Genomic DNA, 18486 nt, shown 5'->3' with positions numbered 1-18486 from the left:
TAGGCACTATGGGGGAAAAGCTTAAGACAGCAGGGATCCTGGTCAACCCTACTCCAGCCCTGCTCTCCTGCTTCTCTATGTGGGCCAGGTCCTTTGTAAAGTTAAGCAAACAGAGGCTTGTCAACCTTAATGATGCCAAGGAGGGGAAGACTCTTGAATGACTCTTGGAGAAGATTCATACCCCACACTCCAGAGTCGAATCAGGTCCTCACAACTGACTGTGGAAGTAACAGGGAATTCCTAAGATTGAACGATTTGTTTACAAAAGCAACAGACGTCAGAGTTATGTAAAAACCCTAATAATTTCCAAAATAACCTTTATCTTTGATACAAAAATAAAGATGCTAACTCCTTTAGTTCGGTATCCCACAATAACCTTTAAAACAGCAACAAATCCAGGCTCAAAAGCTGCTCTTCGTTCCTGGGGGGTGAGAGTGATGGACGGACCAGCAGCTTGTGCTCTTCTTGGATGGCGCAATTAAACAGGGGTGACAGGAGCGGCCTCTGAGCAAGGTGGTGGCCCCTTTAGAAAGCATTAGAGAGCCCTCTAGTGACTGTGGAGGGGAGATGTGAAGATGACTGTGAGACAGCCGTAGTCATGAGTGGTCATAAAAGAAAACTGGGGGAGGGGAAGCTCTTTTGGTTAACAGCCTATTTACAATTAGGTAACTACATTTTTAAATACTTTAAACCTGAGTAACGTTTATAAATATGCTATATGAGACCTCCCAGCCGCAGGTCGCACCGGAATCCCTTTGTCCAGTACCTGTGCTTGCTTTCCCCAGTCTCCCTCCCTAGTCAGTTCAAAATTTCTTGAGTGTCATGAGCATGCAACACCAAGAGAAACGCGCCCGGCCCTTCAGGCACACTGTCAACAGGAGTGGCTAGAAATAGGTCCACACTCTCAGTTTCTGCTTCGACAACTCTCTAGATTCCGCACGTAAAACACTGGCTCTCGTACCTTCGGCTGCTGCCTCTCAAGACGATTTTCCAGCTGCTCAAAGATTCAGCAGTAGGGTTATTGTGCACCAAGAGGCTTGGAAGAGCCACCCCTGCTGGGGGTCGGGGTTCCCGCCTGCCCAGGCAGGATGTTAGTGATCACCGCGCTGTGGCACCGGGGGCCCTGGCGGGCATCCGAGGCTTTGGGATCAATGGCTTGTCCTTTGGCCCAGAGGTGACACCTACTGTCACAATACTCAGTGATAGAGTATTGCCCCTGCTGCATTAGTATGTCAGTTTTGAAGCTCTCCGGTTGAAGCAAGGCCTCTCAGTCAGTGAGGATGCAGGGTTTCTAAACAGAAAATTATTCTCACTTATTGTGAGAACCAGTTCCAGCTCCTGGAAGTCCTGGAGTCGTGCAGCATCTTTGTCCTTTCTTAACAGAGTATTGGGTAACTTTCTTATCTTTTCCACTTGGTCTGGGTTAACACCCAGCTCACAGCAACTCACTCTGAGCAGTTCTTGGTAGGTGAGTTCCTGTCGATCCAGTTCAGTTTCAATGAAGTCATTTTCACGAAGAGATGGGTTCTGAACCCTCACCTTGAGTACCACCTCTTGCCTATTAAATGGAAATGCTCCGGTAAAGAAAAATGGCTGGAATGCTGGCTCTGGTCCTGCGTATGTCCCATTTTGAGGCTCCAGAGACACCGGTGGCTTGGATGGGACAGAGAACAGGGAGCGGTTCTGACTCACTGGTGGCTGACAGACAGGACCAGGTTTTGTGCTTTCTGGTGTTCTAAGTATGGCAGAGGGGGCAGAAATATCACCATTTTGGACCAATGCCAAAGAGGTGTGGTCCCTAGGAAAGGCTCCTAGCAGACGGGTCTCTGTGGGGGGAAGCAATGGAGACACATCTGTAGGGGGAGACACCGGAGGTGGGGAGGGGCCCCCATTCCGCAGCTGGGTGGAGTCTTTGCTGCAGGGGTGTAGATAAAAGGGAAGGCTGGGTTGGCCAGATAGTTGGGAACAAAGGGCAGTTCTCACTCCTTCAGCTGGGGAATCTCATCATCATCATCAGCTTCTTCCACTCCCATAATCTTCCAGATTTCTCTCCTTGATGTTAATTGTACCGGCATTTCTCCTTTTGTTGTAAGAATCTCTCTGTCAGCTCCTGATTGTAACAGGTAGGATACCACCTGCCCATGGTTGCGTTTACATGCCCAGGGTAAACAGGTCCAGCCGTTGACCTCATTTTGGGAGTTCACATCCACCCGGCTCTCCACCAGTTTCTGCACCTCCCGAATGTCCCCCAAGGCCGCTCCTCCCGCAGCCTCTCCTGCTGCTCCTTCTGCTCTAGGAGGGCGCTCATTTTCCCCAGGGCCCCGGGCCCCCGGCCGCCCCGCCCTGAGCCTGTCAGCGCCCCCGCCTTCGCGGCCCGCTCCGGGCCACGGGGAGGGAGCGCCGGGCTCGCCGCCTGCCCCACTCGCGCCTCCGCCCGGGCCCGGCCCGGGGCCTCGTGCTCCCTCCAGCTTACTGGCAGATCCCCAGCTGCTCGCGGCCTCGCAGGCCCAGGCCTCCGCCCCCACCCCACATTGAGGTTTTGATTCTGACCAACACTTTATTCTTTATCTCTGTGTATGTGGTGTGCGTGTGCGTGCGTGCGTGCGTGCGTGCGTGCGTGCGTGTGTGTGTGTGCATTTTTATATGCAAGTGGACTCACGTGTGTGAGATCTTTTGATGATTATAGAAGTTAGGGTGTGAAGGGAATCTCTCTTTTCCCAAGATGGTGTAAGGCAGACAAGTTCAGGGCCATCTCGCATATTCAGGTCCAACTCACTTTCGCTGCAATATGACTGGCAGCTGTATCATGTTCCAAGACCAGGTACTGTCCCTTCTCCTAAGTGCTGTAGCAGGGCCAATTTTCCAGCTATTGTGAACCCAAGGCATAGTTTCCTGCCTGCTTCAGATGGTGCGAGGAGAGTTCCAGGGCGAAGAGGACCATCTCTTTCACCCATGACACTTTAGGGGAGACAGTGTCAGGGCCAACATTCCCATACTCATACCCTTTGGGCCTGTACAAACACAACACCCACAATGTTTGGGGCATGTTCTCTCTAGTACTCCAGCTGTTTAGGGGTATAGTCAGCCCTCCTGCTCTGCTGACCCCAGGTCTTGTTCTCCCATGATGCACAGGGGAAAGGTGGGGCCAGTGCTGCAGAGCACTCAGACATCAGTGCGTCCCTGGACAGCAGCCCAGGTCAGGGATTTCTGCCTGGCCTCTGGTGGTAATTGATCCCTGCTGCTGAAGGACCATAGATCCTGAAGTAAACCCAGAGGCAGCACAGGACAATACCCCACCATGGTCCCTGGTGGCCACATTGGCTACTCACATTGAGCTGTTCCTTAGTACCCTCGAGTCCTCAGTTCTGCTTCTCCTCATTGTGTCCATATCCTTCTGTTTCTCCTTCTCTTACATTTCTCCACCCCTTATCTGCTCCTCTTAGTGGCTTGAGGGATTTGGGTGTCAGGAGTGTTCTCAGGGGTGGTCTCAGGAGTGTGATGGCCTGCCTATGCTTTATGGTTCTGGACAGGGATCATCTTCAGCATGGTCTGCTCGCCACACTCCTTGCTGGTCTGCAAAACGCAGACTGGTGATCATCTCATGCCAGCTACCTGTCCAGGCCCCATGACATCAGACTGGTGGTTGTCTAGGGCTTACTCTTGACCCTGCCTGGGCTAGCTCCCAACCCTTGGAGTCCACAGGAGTGTTGCTTGTCTTGGGCTTGCTTTGTTCAGGGACTGTTAGGCAGCTAATCATTCAGATGTCCATAGGTCAGAACACTGAGCCTAGACATAGGCTTTCTCTTCTCTGCCACCTACTGATGCACATATGACACAGCAGCCACAACAGCAACACCTTTGCAGGCAGGTGCTGTGGAAATCTTTTCCTGGGACATGATTGATACAGAATAGCAAGGTCCATTGTAGGTGGTGCCATTCCTGAGTGGTGGTCCCGGGTCATGTAAGAAAGCAGGCTAAGCAAGCCCTGGAGAGAAAGCCAGTGAGAAGTACTCCTCCATGGACTCTGCTGCAGTGTATGGCCTTTTGTTTCCGCTGTCTCCTCAGGAAAGACAATAAGGTGTACAGTGAAGTGAACTATTCCTTCCCAAGTAGCCTGTGTGCAGTCCTGGTGTTTATCTTAGCAACAGAAAGCAAATGAAGACACCTCCTGTGTTGCAAGTGGTTTCCTTCAAAGATGAAAATTTCATCTCAAACATAATTGCTATACACTAGTGAGTGACCTGCTAAGCTATCTTATAAGAGACCTGAGAGATTTGCTCTTTTGTTTTTTTCTATCCTTAATTTTACTTTATCAAAGTTTTTTTCTCACACAATATATTTTAATCTTTCAGACCAACACAACTCCCACAATTAATAAAAACATCATCTTTCCCTTCACCCTTGGCAGTCTTTATGTAGTGTATTAGGAATAGCCATTCTGGCTGTTCTAAGACCCTGTGGTGGTTTGAGTATGAATGGCCCCCATAAGCTCATACATTTGAATGCTTGTCCCTAGTTGGTGCAGCTGTTTGGAAAGGATTAGGAGGAGTGTCCTTCTTGGAGGTGTGCAACACTGGGGCAAGCTTTGAAAGTTGAAAAGTCCACACAGCTCCTAATGTCTCTGTTCCTGTGTTGTGCTTCTGGTTCAGGATGTGAGGCCTCAGCTACAGTCTCAGCACCATGCCTGCCTGTCTGCTGCAGGCTCATAGCCATGATGGTCATGGGCTCCATCTCTGAGCCCCGAATTGCAGTCTTTTAATTTCATATGGTCCCATTTGTCAGTTTGCCTCATTTCCCTGGTGACTAGAGTCCTCTTCAGAAAGGCCTCCCCTGTTCTGCTCCATGAGGTGTTTCCCCTTCCAATAGGTAGTTTTGGGATCAGGTCTATGTTATCGTCTTTGGTGAATTTGGAGCTGAGTGCTTGCAGAGGGAATGGTCCATCTTCCACATGTCTGGTTTGTAATTGGTAGCAAGTTTTCTCTGTACAATGTATACTTTTCTGGTCAGTGTTAACTGCTTGTCATTTTACTTTACAATGAACCCCATATTTTATCATCTAAAACATTTTCTTTTTTAATATATTTTTCCTTTGATATTTTATGTGTTTACATTTCAAATACTATCCCCCTTTCCATCTCTCATACCCCTTCCCCTCTTCCTGTTTCTGTGAGGATGGTCCCACTCCCACCTACTCACTCACCCACCCACTACCACCTCAATACCCTGACATTCCCCTACATTTGGGAAACAAGACTTCATAGGATTGAGGGCTTTTCCTCATATCGAAGCTGGACGATGACATCCTCTGCTACATATGCAGCTGGAGCCATGGGTCCCTCCATGTGTACTCATTGGTTGGTGGTTTAGTTCCTGGGAGCTCTGGTGGGGTCTGGTTGGTTGATATTGTTTTTCTTCCTATGGGGATGCAAACCCCTTCGGCTCCTTCAGTCTTTTCTCTAACTACTCCATTTGGGTCCCCATGCTCAGTTCAATGGTTAGCTGCAAGCATCCTCATCTGTATCAGTAAGGCTCTGGCAGAGCCTCTCAGGAGGCATCCATATGAAACTGTCAGCAAGCACTTATTTCTTGGCATCCGAAATAGTGACTGGGTTTGGTGGCTAAATATGGGATGGATCCCAAGTTGGGGTAGACTCTGGATGACCTTTTCTTCAGTCCCTGCTACACTCTTTGTTCCTATATTTCCTCCTCTGAGCATTTTATTCTCCCTTTAGAGAAGGACTGTAGTATCCACATTATGTTCTTCCTTCTTGAGCTTCATGTGATCTGTGAATTTTTTCTTAGCTATCCCAAGCTTTTGAACAAATATCTACATATCGGTGAGTATGTAGTATGTGTGTTCCTTTGTGACTGGGTTAGCTCGCTCAGGATATGTTCTAGTTCCATCCATTTGACTAGGAATTTTATGAAATTACTGTTTTTAATAGCTGAGTAGTACTCCGTTGTGTTAATGTACCATATTTTCTGATTCCATCCTTCTGTTGTAGGGCATCTGGGTTCTTTTCATCTTCTGGCTATTATAAATAAGGCTGCTATGAACACAGTGGAGCATGTGTCCTTGCTATATGTTGGAGCATATTTGGGATGGTATGCCCAGGAGTGGTAAAGCTGGGTCCTCAGGTAGTACTATGTCCAAATTTCTGAGGAACCACCAGAGTGATTTCCAGAGTGGTTGTACCTGCTTGCAATCCCACCAGCAATGGAGGAGTGTTCCTATTTCTCCATATCCTCCCCAGCATCTATTGTCACTTGAATTTTTGATCTTAGCTATTCTGACTGGTGTGAGGTGGAATATCAGAGTTGTTTTGATTTGCATTTCCCTGATGACTAAGGATGTTTAGTAGTCCTCAGTTGAGAATATTTTGTTTAGCTCTGTGCCCCATTTTTAATAGGATTATTTGATTCTCTGGAGTCTAACTTCTTTATATATATTAGATATTAGCCCTCTATCAGCTGTAGAATTGGTAAAGATATTTTCCCAATCTGTTGGTTGGAGTTTTGTCCTTTTGACAGTGTCTTTTGCCTTACAGAAGTTTTGCAGTTTTATGAGGTCTCATTTGTCCATTCTTGATCTTAGAGCATAAGCCATTGGTGTTCTGTTCAAGAAAATTTCCCCTGTGCCTATGTGTTTGAGGCTCTTCCCCACTTTCTCTTCTATTAGTTTCAGTGTATATGGTTTTATGTGAAGGTCTTTGGTATACTTGGACTTGAACTTTGTACAAGGCAATAAGAATGGATTGATTTGCATTCTTCTACATGCTTATCTCCTGTTGAACCAGCACAATTTGTTGAAAAGGCTGTCAATTTTCCATTGGATAATTTTAGCTCTTTTGTCAATGATCAAGTGACGATAGGTGTGTGTGTTCATTTGTGGTTCATCAATTCTATCCCATTGATCTACTTGCCTGTCTCTGTACCACACCATATGGCTTTTATCACTATTGCTCTATAAGAATGCTTGAGGTCAGGGATGGTGATTCCTTCAGATGTTCTTTTATTGTCGAGAATAGTTTTTGCTATCCTGGGTTTTTTGTTATTCTAAATGAATTTGCAAATTGCTTTTTTTTAATTCTATGAAGAATTGATTTGGAATTTTGATGGGGATTTCATTGAATCTGTAGACTGCTTTTGGCAAAAATGGCCATTTTTACTATATTAATTCTGCCAATCCATGAGCATGGGAGATCTTTCCATCTATTGAGATATTTTTCAATTTCTTTCTTCAAAGAATTAAAGTTCTTGTCATACCGATCATTCACTTGATTGGTTAGAGTCACACAAAGGTATTTTATATTATTTGTGACTATTTTAAAGGGTGTCATTTCCCTAATTTCTTCCTCAGCCTGTTTATCTTTTGTGTAGAGGAAGGCTACTGATTTGTTTGAGTTAATTTTACATCCAGCCACTTTGCTGAAGTTGTTTATCAGGCTTAGTAGTTCTCTGGTGGAATTTTTGGGGTCACTTAAGTATACTATCATATCATCTGCAAATAGTAATATTTTGACTTCTTCCTTTCCAATTTGTATTCCTTTTTCTGCCATTCTCTGTCTGATTGCTCTGGCTAGAACTTTGAGTACTATATTGAATAGGTAGCAAGAGAGTGGGCAGCCTTGTCTAGTCCCTGATTTTAGTGGGATTGCTTCAAGTTTCTCTCCATTTAGTTTGAAATTGGCTACTGGTTTGCTGTCTATTGATTTTACTATGTTTAGATATGGACCTTGAATTCTTGATGTTTCTAAGACTTACCATGAAGGTGTGTTGAATTTTGTCAAATGCTTTCTCAGCATCTAATGAGATGATCTTGTGTTTTTCATTGAGTTTGTTTATATAGTTGATTACGTTGATGGATTTATGAATATTGAATCATCCCTGCATCCCTGGGATGAAGCCTACTTGATCATGATGAATGATAATTTTGGTGTGTTTTCTATCTCCAGGATTGTCTCCCTTTGTGATTTCTTTATTGTTTCTATTTCCAGTTTTAGATCCTAGATGGTTTTGGTCAATTCCTTCCCCTGTTTACCTGTGTTCTCCTCTATTTCTCTAAGGGCGTTATTTATGTTCTTCTTAAAGTCCTCTGTCATCATCATGAGATATGATTTTAAAATTATATCTTACTTTTCCAGTGTGTTGGGATATTCAGTATTTGCTGTGGTAGGAGAACTGGGTTCTGATGATGGCAAGTAGTCTTGGTTTCTGTTGCTTAGCTTACTGCACTTGCCTCTTGACATCTGGTTATCTCTGATTTGAGTTGATCTTGCTGTCTCTGACTGGAGCTTATCCTTCCTGTGGTCCTGTGAGCCTGCGAGCCTGCGAGCCTGCGAGCCTGTGAGCCTGCGAGCCTGCGAGCCTGCGAGCCTGCGAGCCTGTGAGCTTGTGATCTTAAGAGTGAGAGCGCTCCTGTGAGACCAGCTCTCTTTGGGCAGGTTTTCGAGTTGGAGCGCTGTGGGACAGCCTTAGTTCTGGATGCAGATGGAGACCAGAAGGGTCCCGTTCTAGGCTTCCCTGTGTTTTCCATGTCCCCCAGTGCTCTCGATGGGTCTCTTCTTGGACAGTCAGTGGAGCAAAAGAGGGGTCCTACCTGTGGGCTTAGGAGTGAGAGTGCTCCTGGCAGACCAGCTCTCTGTGAGCAGGTTTTGGGTTCGAGGGCTATGGGGCAGCCCCAGCTCTGGGAGCAGATTGAAACTGGAAGGGTGTTGTCACAGTCTGCCCTGTGGGTTCATGTCACGTGCCTGGGTCTCCCATCTAAAACATTTTCACTGGTAACATTCTTTATCAAAAGAATGTTTTCTATTTGATATGTTATTCAAGAAAACACTAAAACAATTTAAATTGTGTAATTATGGGATTAAAACTGCTAGGAAAGGTGACTAATTTACTATAAAATATCATGGTTTGATTTATAATCTTTGTTTTGAGGTTTGGTTGCAGAATTCTGAAAGTCGCACACATGCTTCATGTACTGTGTAGAATAATTTCTAAATTCTCTTGGACTATTTAGACTTGAGACCAAAACAGAAACAATAAATAAAATTAAAGATCCCAAGTTTAAATAATCTGATAATTTTTTTCATCTTTATTAACTTGGGTATTTATTATTTACATTTCGATTATTATTCACTTTCCCGGTTTCCAGGTCAACATCCCCATAACCCCTACCCCTCCCCTTCTCTATGGGTGTTCCACTCCAATCCTACCCCATTACTGCCCTCTCCCCAACAATCATGTTCACGGGGGTTCAGTCTTAGCAGGACCAAGGGCTTCCCCTTCCACTGGTGCTCTTACTAGGATATTCATTGCTACTATTGCAGTTGGAGTCCAAGGTCAGTCCATGTATAGTCTTTGGGTAATGGCTTAGTCCCTGGAAGCTCTAGTTGCTTGGCATTGTTGTTCACATGGGGTCTCGAGCCCCTTCAATCTCTTCCAGTTCTTTCTCTGATTCCTTCAACGGGGGTCCTATTCTCAGTTCAGTGGTTTGCTGCTGGCATTCGCCTCTGTGTTTGCTGTATTCTGGCTGTGTCTCTCAGGAGAGATCTACATCTGGTTCCTGTCAGCCTGCACTTCTTTGCTTCATCCATCTTGTCTAATTGAGTGGCTGTATATGTATGGGCCACATGTGGGGCAGGATCTTAATTGTTCCTTCTGCCTCTGTTCTAAACTTTGCCTCCTATTCCTCCCAAGGGTATTCTTGTTCCCCTTTTAAAAAGGAGTGAAGCATTCATTTTTGGTCATCCTTCTTGAGTTTCATTTCTGTGCATCTAGGGTAATTCAAGCATTTGGGCTAATATCCACTTATCAATGAGTGCATAGCATGTGTGTTTTTCTGTGATTGGGTTACCTCACTCAGGATGATATTTTCCAGTTCCCTCCATTTGCCTATGAGTTTCATAAAGTCATTGTTTTTGATAGCTGAGTAATATTCCATTGTGTAGATGTACCACATTTTCTGTATCCATTCCTCTGTTGAAGGGCATCTGAGTTCTTTCCAGCTTCTGGCTATTATAAATAAGGCTGCTATGAACATAGTGGAGCATGTGTCTTTGTTATATGTTGGGGCATCTTTTGGGTATATGCCCAAGAGAGGTATAGCTGGGTCCTCAGGTAGTTCAAAGTCCAATTTTCTGAGGAACCTCCAGACTGATTTCCAGAATGGTTGTACCAGTCTGCAATCCTACCAACAATGGAGGAGTGTTCCTCTTTCTCCACATCCTCGCCAGCATTTGCTGTCACCTGAGTTTTTGATCTTAGCCATTCTCACTGGTGTGAGGTGGAATCTCAGGGTTGTTTTGATTTGCATTTCCCTTATGACTAAAGATGTTGAGCTTTTCTTTAGGTGTTTCTCAGCCATTCAGCATTCCTCAGCTGTGAATTCTTTGTTTAGCTCTGAACCCTATTTTTAATAGGGTTATTTGTCTCCCTGCAGTCTAACTTTTTGAGTTCTTTGTATATTTTGGATATAAGCCCTCTATCTGTTGTAGGATTGGTAAAGATCTTTTCCCAATCTGTTGGTTGACATTTTGTCCTAACAACAGTGTCCTTTGCCTTACAGAAGGTTTGCAGTTTTATGAGATCCCATTTGTCGATTCTTGATCTTAGAACATAAGCCATTGGTGTTTTGTTCAGGAAATTTTCTCCAGTACCCATGTGTTCGAGATGCTTCCCCACTTTTTTTTCTATTAGTTTGAGTGTATCTGGTTTGATGTGGAGGTCCTTGATCTACTTGGACTTAAGCATTGTACAGGGTGATAAGCATGGATCGATCTGCATTCTTCTACATGCTGACCTCCAGTTGAACCAGCACCATTTGCTGAAAATGCTATCTTTTTTCCATTCATTGTTTTGGCTCCTTTGTCAAAAATCAAGTGACCATAGGTGTGTGGGTAAATTTCTGGGTCTTCAATTCTGTTCCATTGGTCTATCTGTCTGTCTCTGTACCAGTACCATGCAGTTTTTATCACTATTGCTCTGTAATACTGCTTGAGTTCAGGGATAGTGATTCCCTCGGAAGTCCTTTTATTGTTGAGGATAGTTTTAGCTATCCTGGGTTTTTTGTTATTCCAGATCAACTCCATTTTTTAAAATAGGGTTATTTGTCTCCCTGCAGTTTAACTTCTTGAGTTCTTTTATATTTTGGATGTAAACCCTCCATCAGTTGTGGGATTGGTAAAGATCTTTTCCCAATCTATTGGTTGTCGTTTTGTTCTAACCACAGTGTCCTTTGCCTTACAGAAGCTTTGCAGTAAAACAAGGTTTCCATTTAAGGGAAATACTTTGAAAGTATACACCTATTTTATGCCATCCATCATTATTTTAGAATGAGGTTTAAAATTGTGTTTTTAATTTTAAAAATATATTTATTCATTTTATTTCCAGATTGCATTTCCCCTCCCTCCTCTCCTCCTAGTCCCACACTTAAAAATCCCTCCCCTACCTCTTCCAGTTCTCCTCAGAGAAAGGTAAGTTTGCCATGAATATCACCTCACCCTTGGACATATACTATCAGTAAACCTAAGGCCATCCTTTTTACTGAGGCCCAATCATGCAGTTCAGGTAGAGGAAAGGGATCTAAAAGCTGGGAACAGAGTTGTTGCAGTAAAGATTAGAAAGTAATGTTTTCTATCAGTTCCCTTGAATCTGCTCACTCCGGCTGCTACTGTACCACAGGGTCAGCAAGCTGCCCTCTCCTGCTCTCCCGGCTGTCTCCCTTTTAGCTGCTTTCTCTGCATAGTCCACAAGGCAGTACACACACATCTCATTATGCAGGCCCTTGTGCATTCTAACTCTGCATAGGCAGCAGAACCAGATCCGCATGCTCCAACTGCCTCTCAGCTATTTCTTTCACATACTGTCCTCCTTAGCCCGGTAGACTCCAAGTCCCAGAAATGTGTAACTTAGCAATTAGATATATATGTAAACTTCTCAATCTATAATTCATCCACACAATAAATTCACTGCCAATTGATAGAGATATAAACAGCCCACCTAGATGAGATAAAAATCGATCTAGTTCACCTAAATCTGAACCATCCTCTGTAGGCTATTTCTCTTTGTTGTTGTTGTTGATTACTAAGTGTTTTTATTTTATTTTTTCCTTTTTTATTTTTTCTCCATCTTTATTAAATTGGGTATTTCTTATTTACATTTCAATTGTTATTACCTTTCCCGGTTTCCAGGCAAACATCCTCCTAATCCCTCTGCCTCCCCTTCTTTATGGGTGTTCCCCTCCCTATCCTCCCCCCATTACCACCCTCCCCGCAACAATCACGTTCACTGGGGGTTCAGTCTTGGCAGGACCAAGGGCTACCCCTTCCACTGGTTCCCTTACTGGGCTATGCATTGCTACCTATGCAGTTGGAGCCTAGGGTCAGTCCATGTATAGTCTTTGGGTAGTGGCTTAGTCCCTGGAAGCTCTGGTTGGTTGGCATTGTTGTTCATATGGAGTCTCAAGCCCCTTCAAGCTCTTTCAGTCCTTCCTCTGATTCCTTCAACAGGGGTCCCGTTCTCAATTCAGTGGTTTGCTGCTGGCATTCGTCTATGTAGTTGCCATATTCTGGCTGTGTCTCTCAGGAGAGATCTATATCCGGTTCCTATCAGCCTGCACTTTGCTTCATCCATCTTATCTAGTGTGGTTGGCTGTATATGTATGGGCCACATGTGGGGCAGTCTCTGAATGGGCGTTCCTTCTGCCTCTGTTCTAAACTTTGCCTCCCTATTCCCTTCCAAGGGTTTTCGTGTTCCCCTTTTAAAGAAGGAGTGAAGCTTTCGCATTTTGGTCATCCTTCTTGAGTTTCATGTGTTCTGTGCATCTAGGGTAATTCAAGCATTTGGGTTAATATCTACTTATCAATGAGTGCATACCATGTGTGTTTTTCTGTGATTGGGTTAACTCACTCAGGATGATATTTTCCAGTTCCATCCATTTGCGTATGAATTCGATAAAGTCATTGTTTTTGATAGCAGATTAGTACTCCATTGTGTAGATGTACCACATTTTCTGTATCCATTCTTCTGTTGAAGGGCATCTGGGTTCTTTCCAGCTTCTAGCTATTATAAATAAGGCTGCTATGAACATAGTAGAGCATGTGTCTTTGTTATATGTTGGGGCATCTTTTGGGTATATACAAAAAGTAATAGTATATTAACTATATACAAGTAATTGGATTGTGGTCTTTAAAATTTGTGTTGAAATCTTGATGAGAATTGGACCAAATCAGCCAGTTAGCTTCCCTTCCCAGATATCCTTCCTGCAAAGGCATTTAATCTCTGATCTACCCAAAGTAAGTTGTATATACCATCTTCATCATGAATGATGATGGATAAGCGAGGACTGTCTCTCTCATCAAGAACTCATGGAGGGAAGCCTGCATTACCTAACCAATGCCCAAGTCTCCTGCAGAAGGTCCTCTCACACTCTGGACACTTACCCCTGAGCTAAGCCAGATCTCCCTCTCCCCTGCCCACAGGCCTTCATTCTGACTCTTCATGGTTCCCAGTGGCTTCTGGATATCTGCAAGTTTGGGAACCACAGCCTTGGTTTCAGCCTACTAAAGTTTCCTATCTTAGGCTTCTGCGTTGCCTGAGCAGAGTATTATATTGAGCCTGACATCCTATGGCAGAGAGGGTGGAATATAGTCTAGCAACCCTGCATTTCACTGACCAGAGAGATCATTCACATACCCCAGTGGTGAGGCAAAAAAACGTGAAACTACAGGCCCTGATGTCAGAAGCACAGGCAAGCCAGTCCCAAGGGTGTGAGCATGGGAGAGCTGGCCCCGAAATCTGTCTGCCATGCAGTGACATGGAAGAAAGAGAGATGTACTCCCTCCTCTTGATTCTTGCTACCTTTGGCAGGCAGGAGGGATGGCCTCAAGGTTATCAGAGTGGGAGAGTTGGCCCTGCCTCTTGTCTGCTTGATAGTGGTGTGTAAAAGGGAGTGATGCCCTCCTGCCTTCCATAGTCTCTTATCCTTGATAGCAGGCAGGAGATCTGGACACAGGGTCATTAGAAGAGGACAACTGTCCATGGCCCTCACCACTCAGGAGAATGGGACTTGCACCTCACCTAGGTGGCAGGGTAGAACTTGCCCTGGTTGTGGGAAGGGATTCTGGCAGGCTGGTCCCAAAAGCCTTAGTTTGGGAGATCCAGTGAGCTGAACAATTCAGATACCTCTCAGGCCCAGACCCAGGGCTTTGAGTTGGCCCACCCCAACATCTACCCCATTGATGAACTGTTGGAGTACGTGAAGGAGCTGGTCCTACATATCCAAAACTACAAGATCTCCATGACACAGGACAAAAACAGAATATCAGAGAGGGGACCCAGTGAGGTTCCAATATTAATAAATAGGCAGAAGCCAGAGGCCTCTTACCAGACCAATGAGTCATTGCAGTGAGTATTTGTAAGCAAAGTTTGGTCAAAAAGGTATAATGTGGGACACACTGTGACACACTACAGCTTCCACAGGGTATTTCTTTTCTGTGTTGAAGAGAAGGCTGCAAGGTTGGAGGGCAGGTATGATTGGAGGGGGAGATGAGTGGGATTGGGGTGCATGATATGAAATTTCCAAAGAATCAATAAAAAGTTTTAAAAAATACTCTTCCATAGGCCTCATGGATGCCAAAGTCTGGTAATTCAAGGGCAGAGGGGAGGTACTAGAGAAAACTGGGCCTATATTGTTTTGAGTTTAAATTTGAGTCATACCAACTGTTGTGTATCTTGAATAGCCATATAAATTTTCTTGATTTTTTTATATCAGCTGATTCATTAATGATTTTGGCCCATCTCTGAATTATCTGGCCTTGTCATATTCTTACCTGGTTTCAACAAGGCCTCCCATACTTGACTCCCATTCATCTTCTGGTTCAATTGGAGCCACCTATCTGAATCCACTTGGCCAATGTAGATCTCAGAAAAGAGCTGTGATTCTCCAGGTCTCCAATAACACAACTCCAGTTCCTGGAGAAAGAATCAGCATGTAAGAAACTACTGAAGGATTAGTATTTGCAGGGCATGGTAGTGCATGCCTTTAATCTCATTCTGGAGGAAAGACAGCTGTGAGATCGAGGCCATCCCAGTCACATAATGAATTCTAGGACATCTGGAGCTACATAGTGAGACCCTAATAAATTAATCAGTCTGTCAATCAATCAATCAATCAATCAATCAAATAAAACCAACAAAACAAACATAAAAAGGAAGATCAGAAATAATAACAGCAGCTACTGATCATTGTGCAAATGAGGTCTTCCCAGGCATGTTCTTGGCCTTGTTCAATCCTGTAGGGACAGGTTATCCGCAATACTAAATTCAACCACCACCACCAAGCTTCATATTCCAACACATCCTAAAAGTAGTGCTTATACATTATAAAGCTGATCTTTCTAATTTTGTTATGGACTGGATGCTCCTTCCTTTTCCTCTTCCTCCCCCATCTTAAATGCAAAGCATGTTTAACCTAATGGATCCTAAAATGTTCAGGCAGAGTCAAGGCAGGCCAGGGTCTGTTGGAAGATTTCCTGGTCTGCTGAGGCATGGGACGATGAGAATTCGCTTGAGGTTCGAGGCAAGGGACTGAATATTCTGTTGACCTTGGTGCAAGAAATAGGGGTTTTGGGATGGGAACAAATGTCTTATATGTATATTGCAGCAGCAAATTTGTTTCTGTTTGCTTCTGACTTTGCTTCCCATGATACGGTAGTATGAAAAGGCTGTGAGAAATACACTCACTGCTGGTGTGGTAATGACATGCAGGCCTCCCATTATCTCTTGCATTTTTCTATCTTTCCTATAATCATCCCAACTCCCCCCTCAGAGGACTGTTCTGCTTCATACTTCTAGCCTGGTACACAAATCTAGGCACCATTCTTAACCTTTCTCATATTTGCCAATTCACCAACAGCCAATTAATTCAGCAAATTCTTCCTCTGTCTTTAAAATATGTTTGAAGACCTATTAAAAATATGGATGCTCATTTTTGGTCTTGGTAATTGTGTTTCAGATCCATCTGACAAATTTACTGAACTATCTCTACTGAAATGGAGTGGCACTGGGTTCATATTTGTTGAATAACAGATCATATCCTTCTTATTCCTTCTTAACAACTATTATTGCAGAAAACTACCAAACTACTCATTTTTGGTTCCTATTCTCCAACGGAGATGGTTAGCCTCAACTGTTAACTTGACATAGCTTGGAAAGAGTTGAAATGATTGTTTATATTCGGTTGGCCGGTGGGCTCCTCTGTGGAGGATTGCTTTAATTGAATTAATTGATGTAGGATGATCTAGCCTACTGTGGGAAGTACCGTTACTCGACAGGAGTCCTGACTTGTGTATTCAAGAGCAGAGAAATCAAGCTGAATATAAACAAAAAAGCAAGTGAGCATATATGCTTTACGTTCCTGTCACTGTGACTTCACTGAGGGACCTGAAGTTGTAAACTGGAATAAACCCTCCTGCTCCAAGGTAGACTTTTATAAAATACCTGTAAGTTATTTTGTAACAACAACAGAAATGAAATGAAAATACTAGCTCAAACCATAATTTATTTCTACCTTCTACCTGGTCTAACATAGAAAAGGATCATCAAAATTCTTTAAGGTATTGTTGCCTTAAAAAAAATAGAGCTTCTGCACGAGATGTTAGAGTATATGAATTACCTGATAATTCAACATTACTTTCCATTCTTTTTTCACTGCAATACCTGTTACTTTCATTCATTCTCTCCTTTTAATTTTTTGTATATTTTGATTGTATTCTTTTCCCTCTCCCAACTTCTCTGAGATCTTTCACACCTTCCTATAACTTCAAGTATCTATCTATCTATCTATCTATCTATCTATCTATCTATCTATCTATCTATCTATCATCTTTCTCAAAAGTAAAAGATAAAATGAAATAAAACAAAAAGCATGAAAAAGGTATGGAGTCTAAATTGTGTTCGTCAGCTACTCCTGGGCCCATTTCCTTTTCTCATGCCCATCTTATCTATTCTGCTTTGACACCCTATAAAACACCAATAGGTTCTTCTCTATTTTCATTCTGTTGTTTTTCATTCCCTACATTTCCCCTTTGATGCTCAACAAGATACAAAACATTCTTGTATACATTCCCTATTGCAAAGTTACTGATTTGAAGTGAACTGACTGTTAGATCTACCATGCTCCATCTACCTTGTAGATTAACGCATTCTCACAGGGAGAAAATTTTCACTATGACTAATACTTTATGGTTTTGTTTTTAGAAAAAGCCCCACTATGTAGCCAAGGATTACCTTCAACTTGTTCTTTAGTCTACTGTAGAAGTGAACTTGAGATCCATGTGTACCAGGCTTCTGGGTGTTGGGACTATAGGAGTGTATCAAAATGCCTAGTCCATCTACTCTGTTGTTATAATTTGACTTGCTGAAAATGAGCAGCTTATGCCTAGGGATAGGGAAAAACAAACCACAAGGTTTTTAAAAACAGACTATGATATATTCATAATATTTTCATCAACTGGATTTCACATAGAACCCTGGTTTTGATTTCTTTAACAAAAAATAATCCTTTACCCTGGCATTTGTTGATAGCGCTGTTGTTTGACATACCCTGTTCCAAGTTTAAATGCTATTGCACAGCCATTGTCACAGTAGAAAGCTCAGATTCAGCCCACTCTCACCTAACCTGAGTTCACTACAGACTTTCTCTTAGTTGACGCTTTTATCACCATAAGCAGCAAGATGGGAAATATGAAAATGTAGACACTATGGATTAATGTCTGTCCAACTGTATCTGCATTTAATCAAATCAAGGGAGGCAGTGTTAAAGATAAAGAATCCCTGGGGTTCAGTATTGTCTTTGAGACTCACAGAAAGACCTTACTATTAGAAACTGTCATGAGGTTAGCGGATCATCTGTATATTTCCCTATTGGACATACGTAGACATCTACTTCAGACATGTCACCACAAAGTCTTCAAAATGCCAAGCATCACTTATACCACAAAACATGTGACCATTATGACTTCAGCAATTAAAATTTTTTCTTACTTAAGTTTTATCTTCCTAGAGATAATGTTTATTGCAGTTCTCAGTAATAGAGTTGTTCCTACCTTCTGAGTTTATTAAATCTATAGTAACTCTCTTTTCTCAAAATTTGCCTTGTTACCCAATCATGAATCAAATCCTCTGGCACATTTTTTCTAAGATAAGATGCCCCATATTCCCCTATGGTGTATATTTTGCTATAGTTATTTAAAATCTCAGTGGTTCATCTCCAGGTTGTGTTCCTCAGTTTTCAACTGGATGGCACTAATATCCAATCACATCTCAGAGCTCCAAGTAGGCATCTCTACCTCTTTGACCCTACCTCTTTGTTTCAAACCCTACACATTTTCTCCCCCATCTCTACTTTCTGGCCCACAGGAAAGTCCTGAAACTGGCCCACAGGTTTTCCCATATCTAGTACCTAACCCAGGTGAGGGGTAGACA

At 43.3% G+C, this 18486-nt stretch overlaps 1 non-coding gene and 1 pseudogene across 2 annotated transcripts; both read right to left on the bottom strand.

Moving 5' to 3' along the window:
- Positions 1-359: 359 nt before the first annotated feature.
- On the bottom strand, positions 360-2308 carry LOC116909795 (annotated as a pseudogene). Its single transcript, XR_004389098.1, has one exon. The product of XR_004389098.1 is annotated as an ankyrin repeat domain-containing protein 40-like (transcript).
- Positions 2309-3737: 1429 nt separating this feature from the next.
- On the bottom strand, positions 3738-3869 carry LOC116910712. Its single transcript, XR_004389239.1, has one exon. It is a non-coding gene; the product is annotated as a small nucleolar RNA SNORA17 (small nucleolar RNA).
- Positions 3870-18486: the final 14617 nt, after the last annotated feature.

This window comes from Rattus rattus, chromosome 9, assembly GCF_011064425.1.
Source record: "Rattus rattus isolate New Zealand chromosome 9, Rrattus_CSIRO_v1, whole genome shotgun sequence".
Lineage (NCBI taxonomy): Eukaryota > Metazoa > Chordata > Mammalia > Rodentia > Muridae > Rattus > Rattus rattus.
The sequence above is the reverse complement of the archived record's forward strand: the minus strand, read 5'-3'. Positions and strand labels throughout refer to the sequence as shown.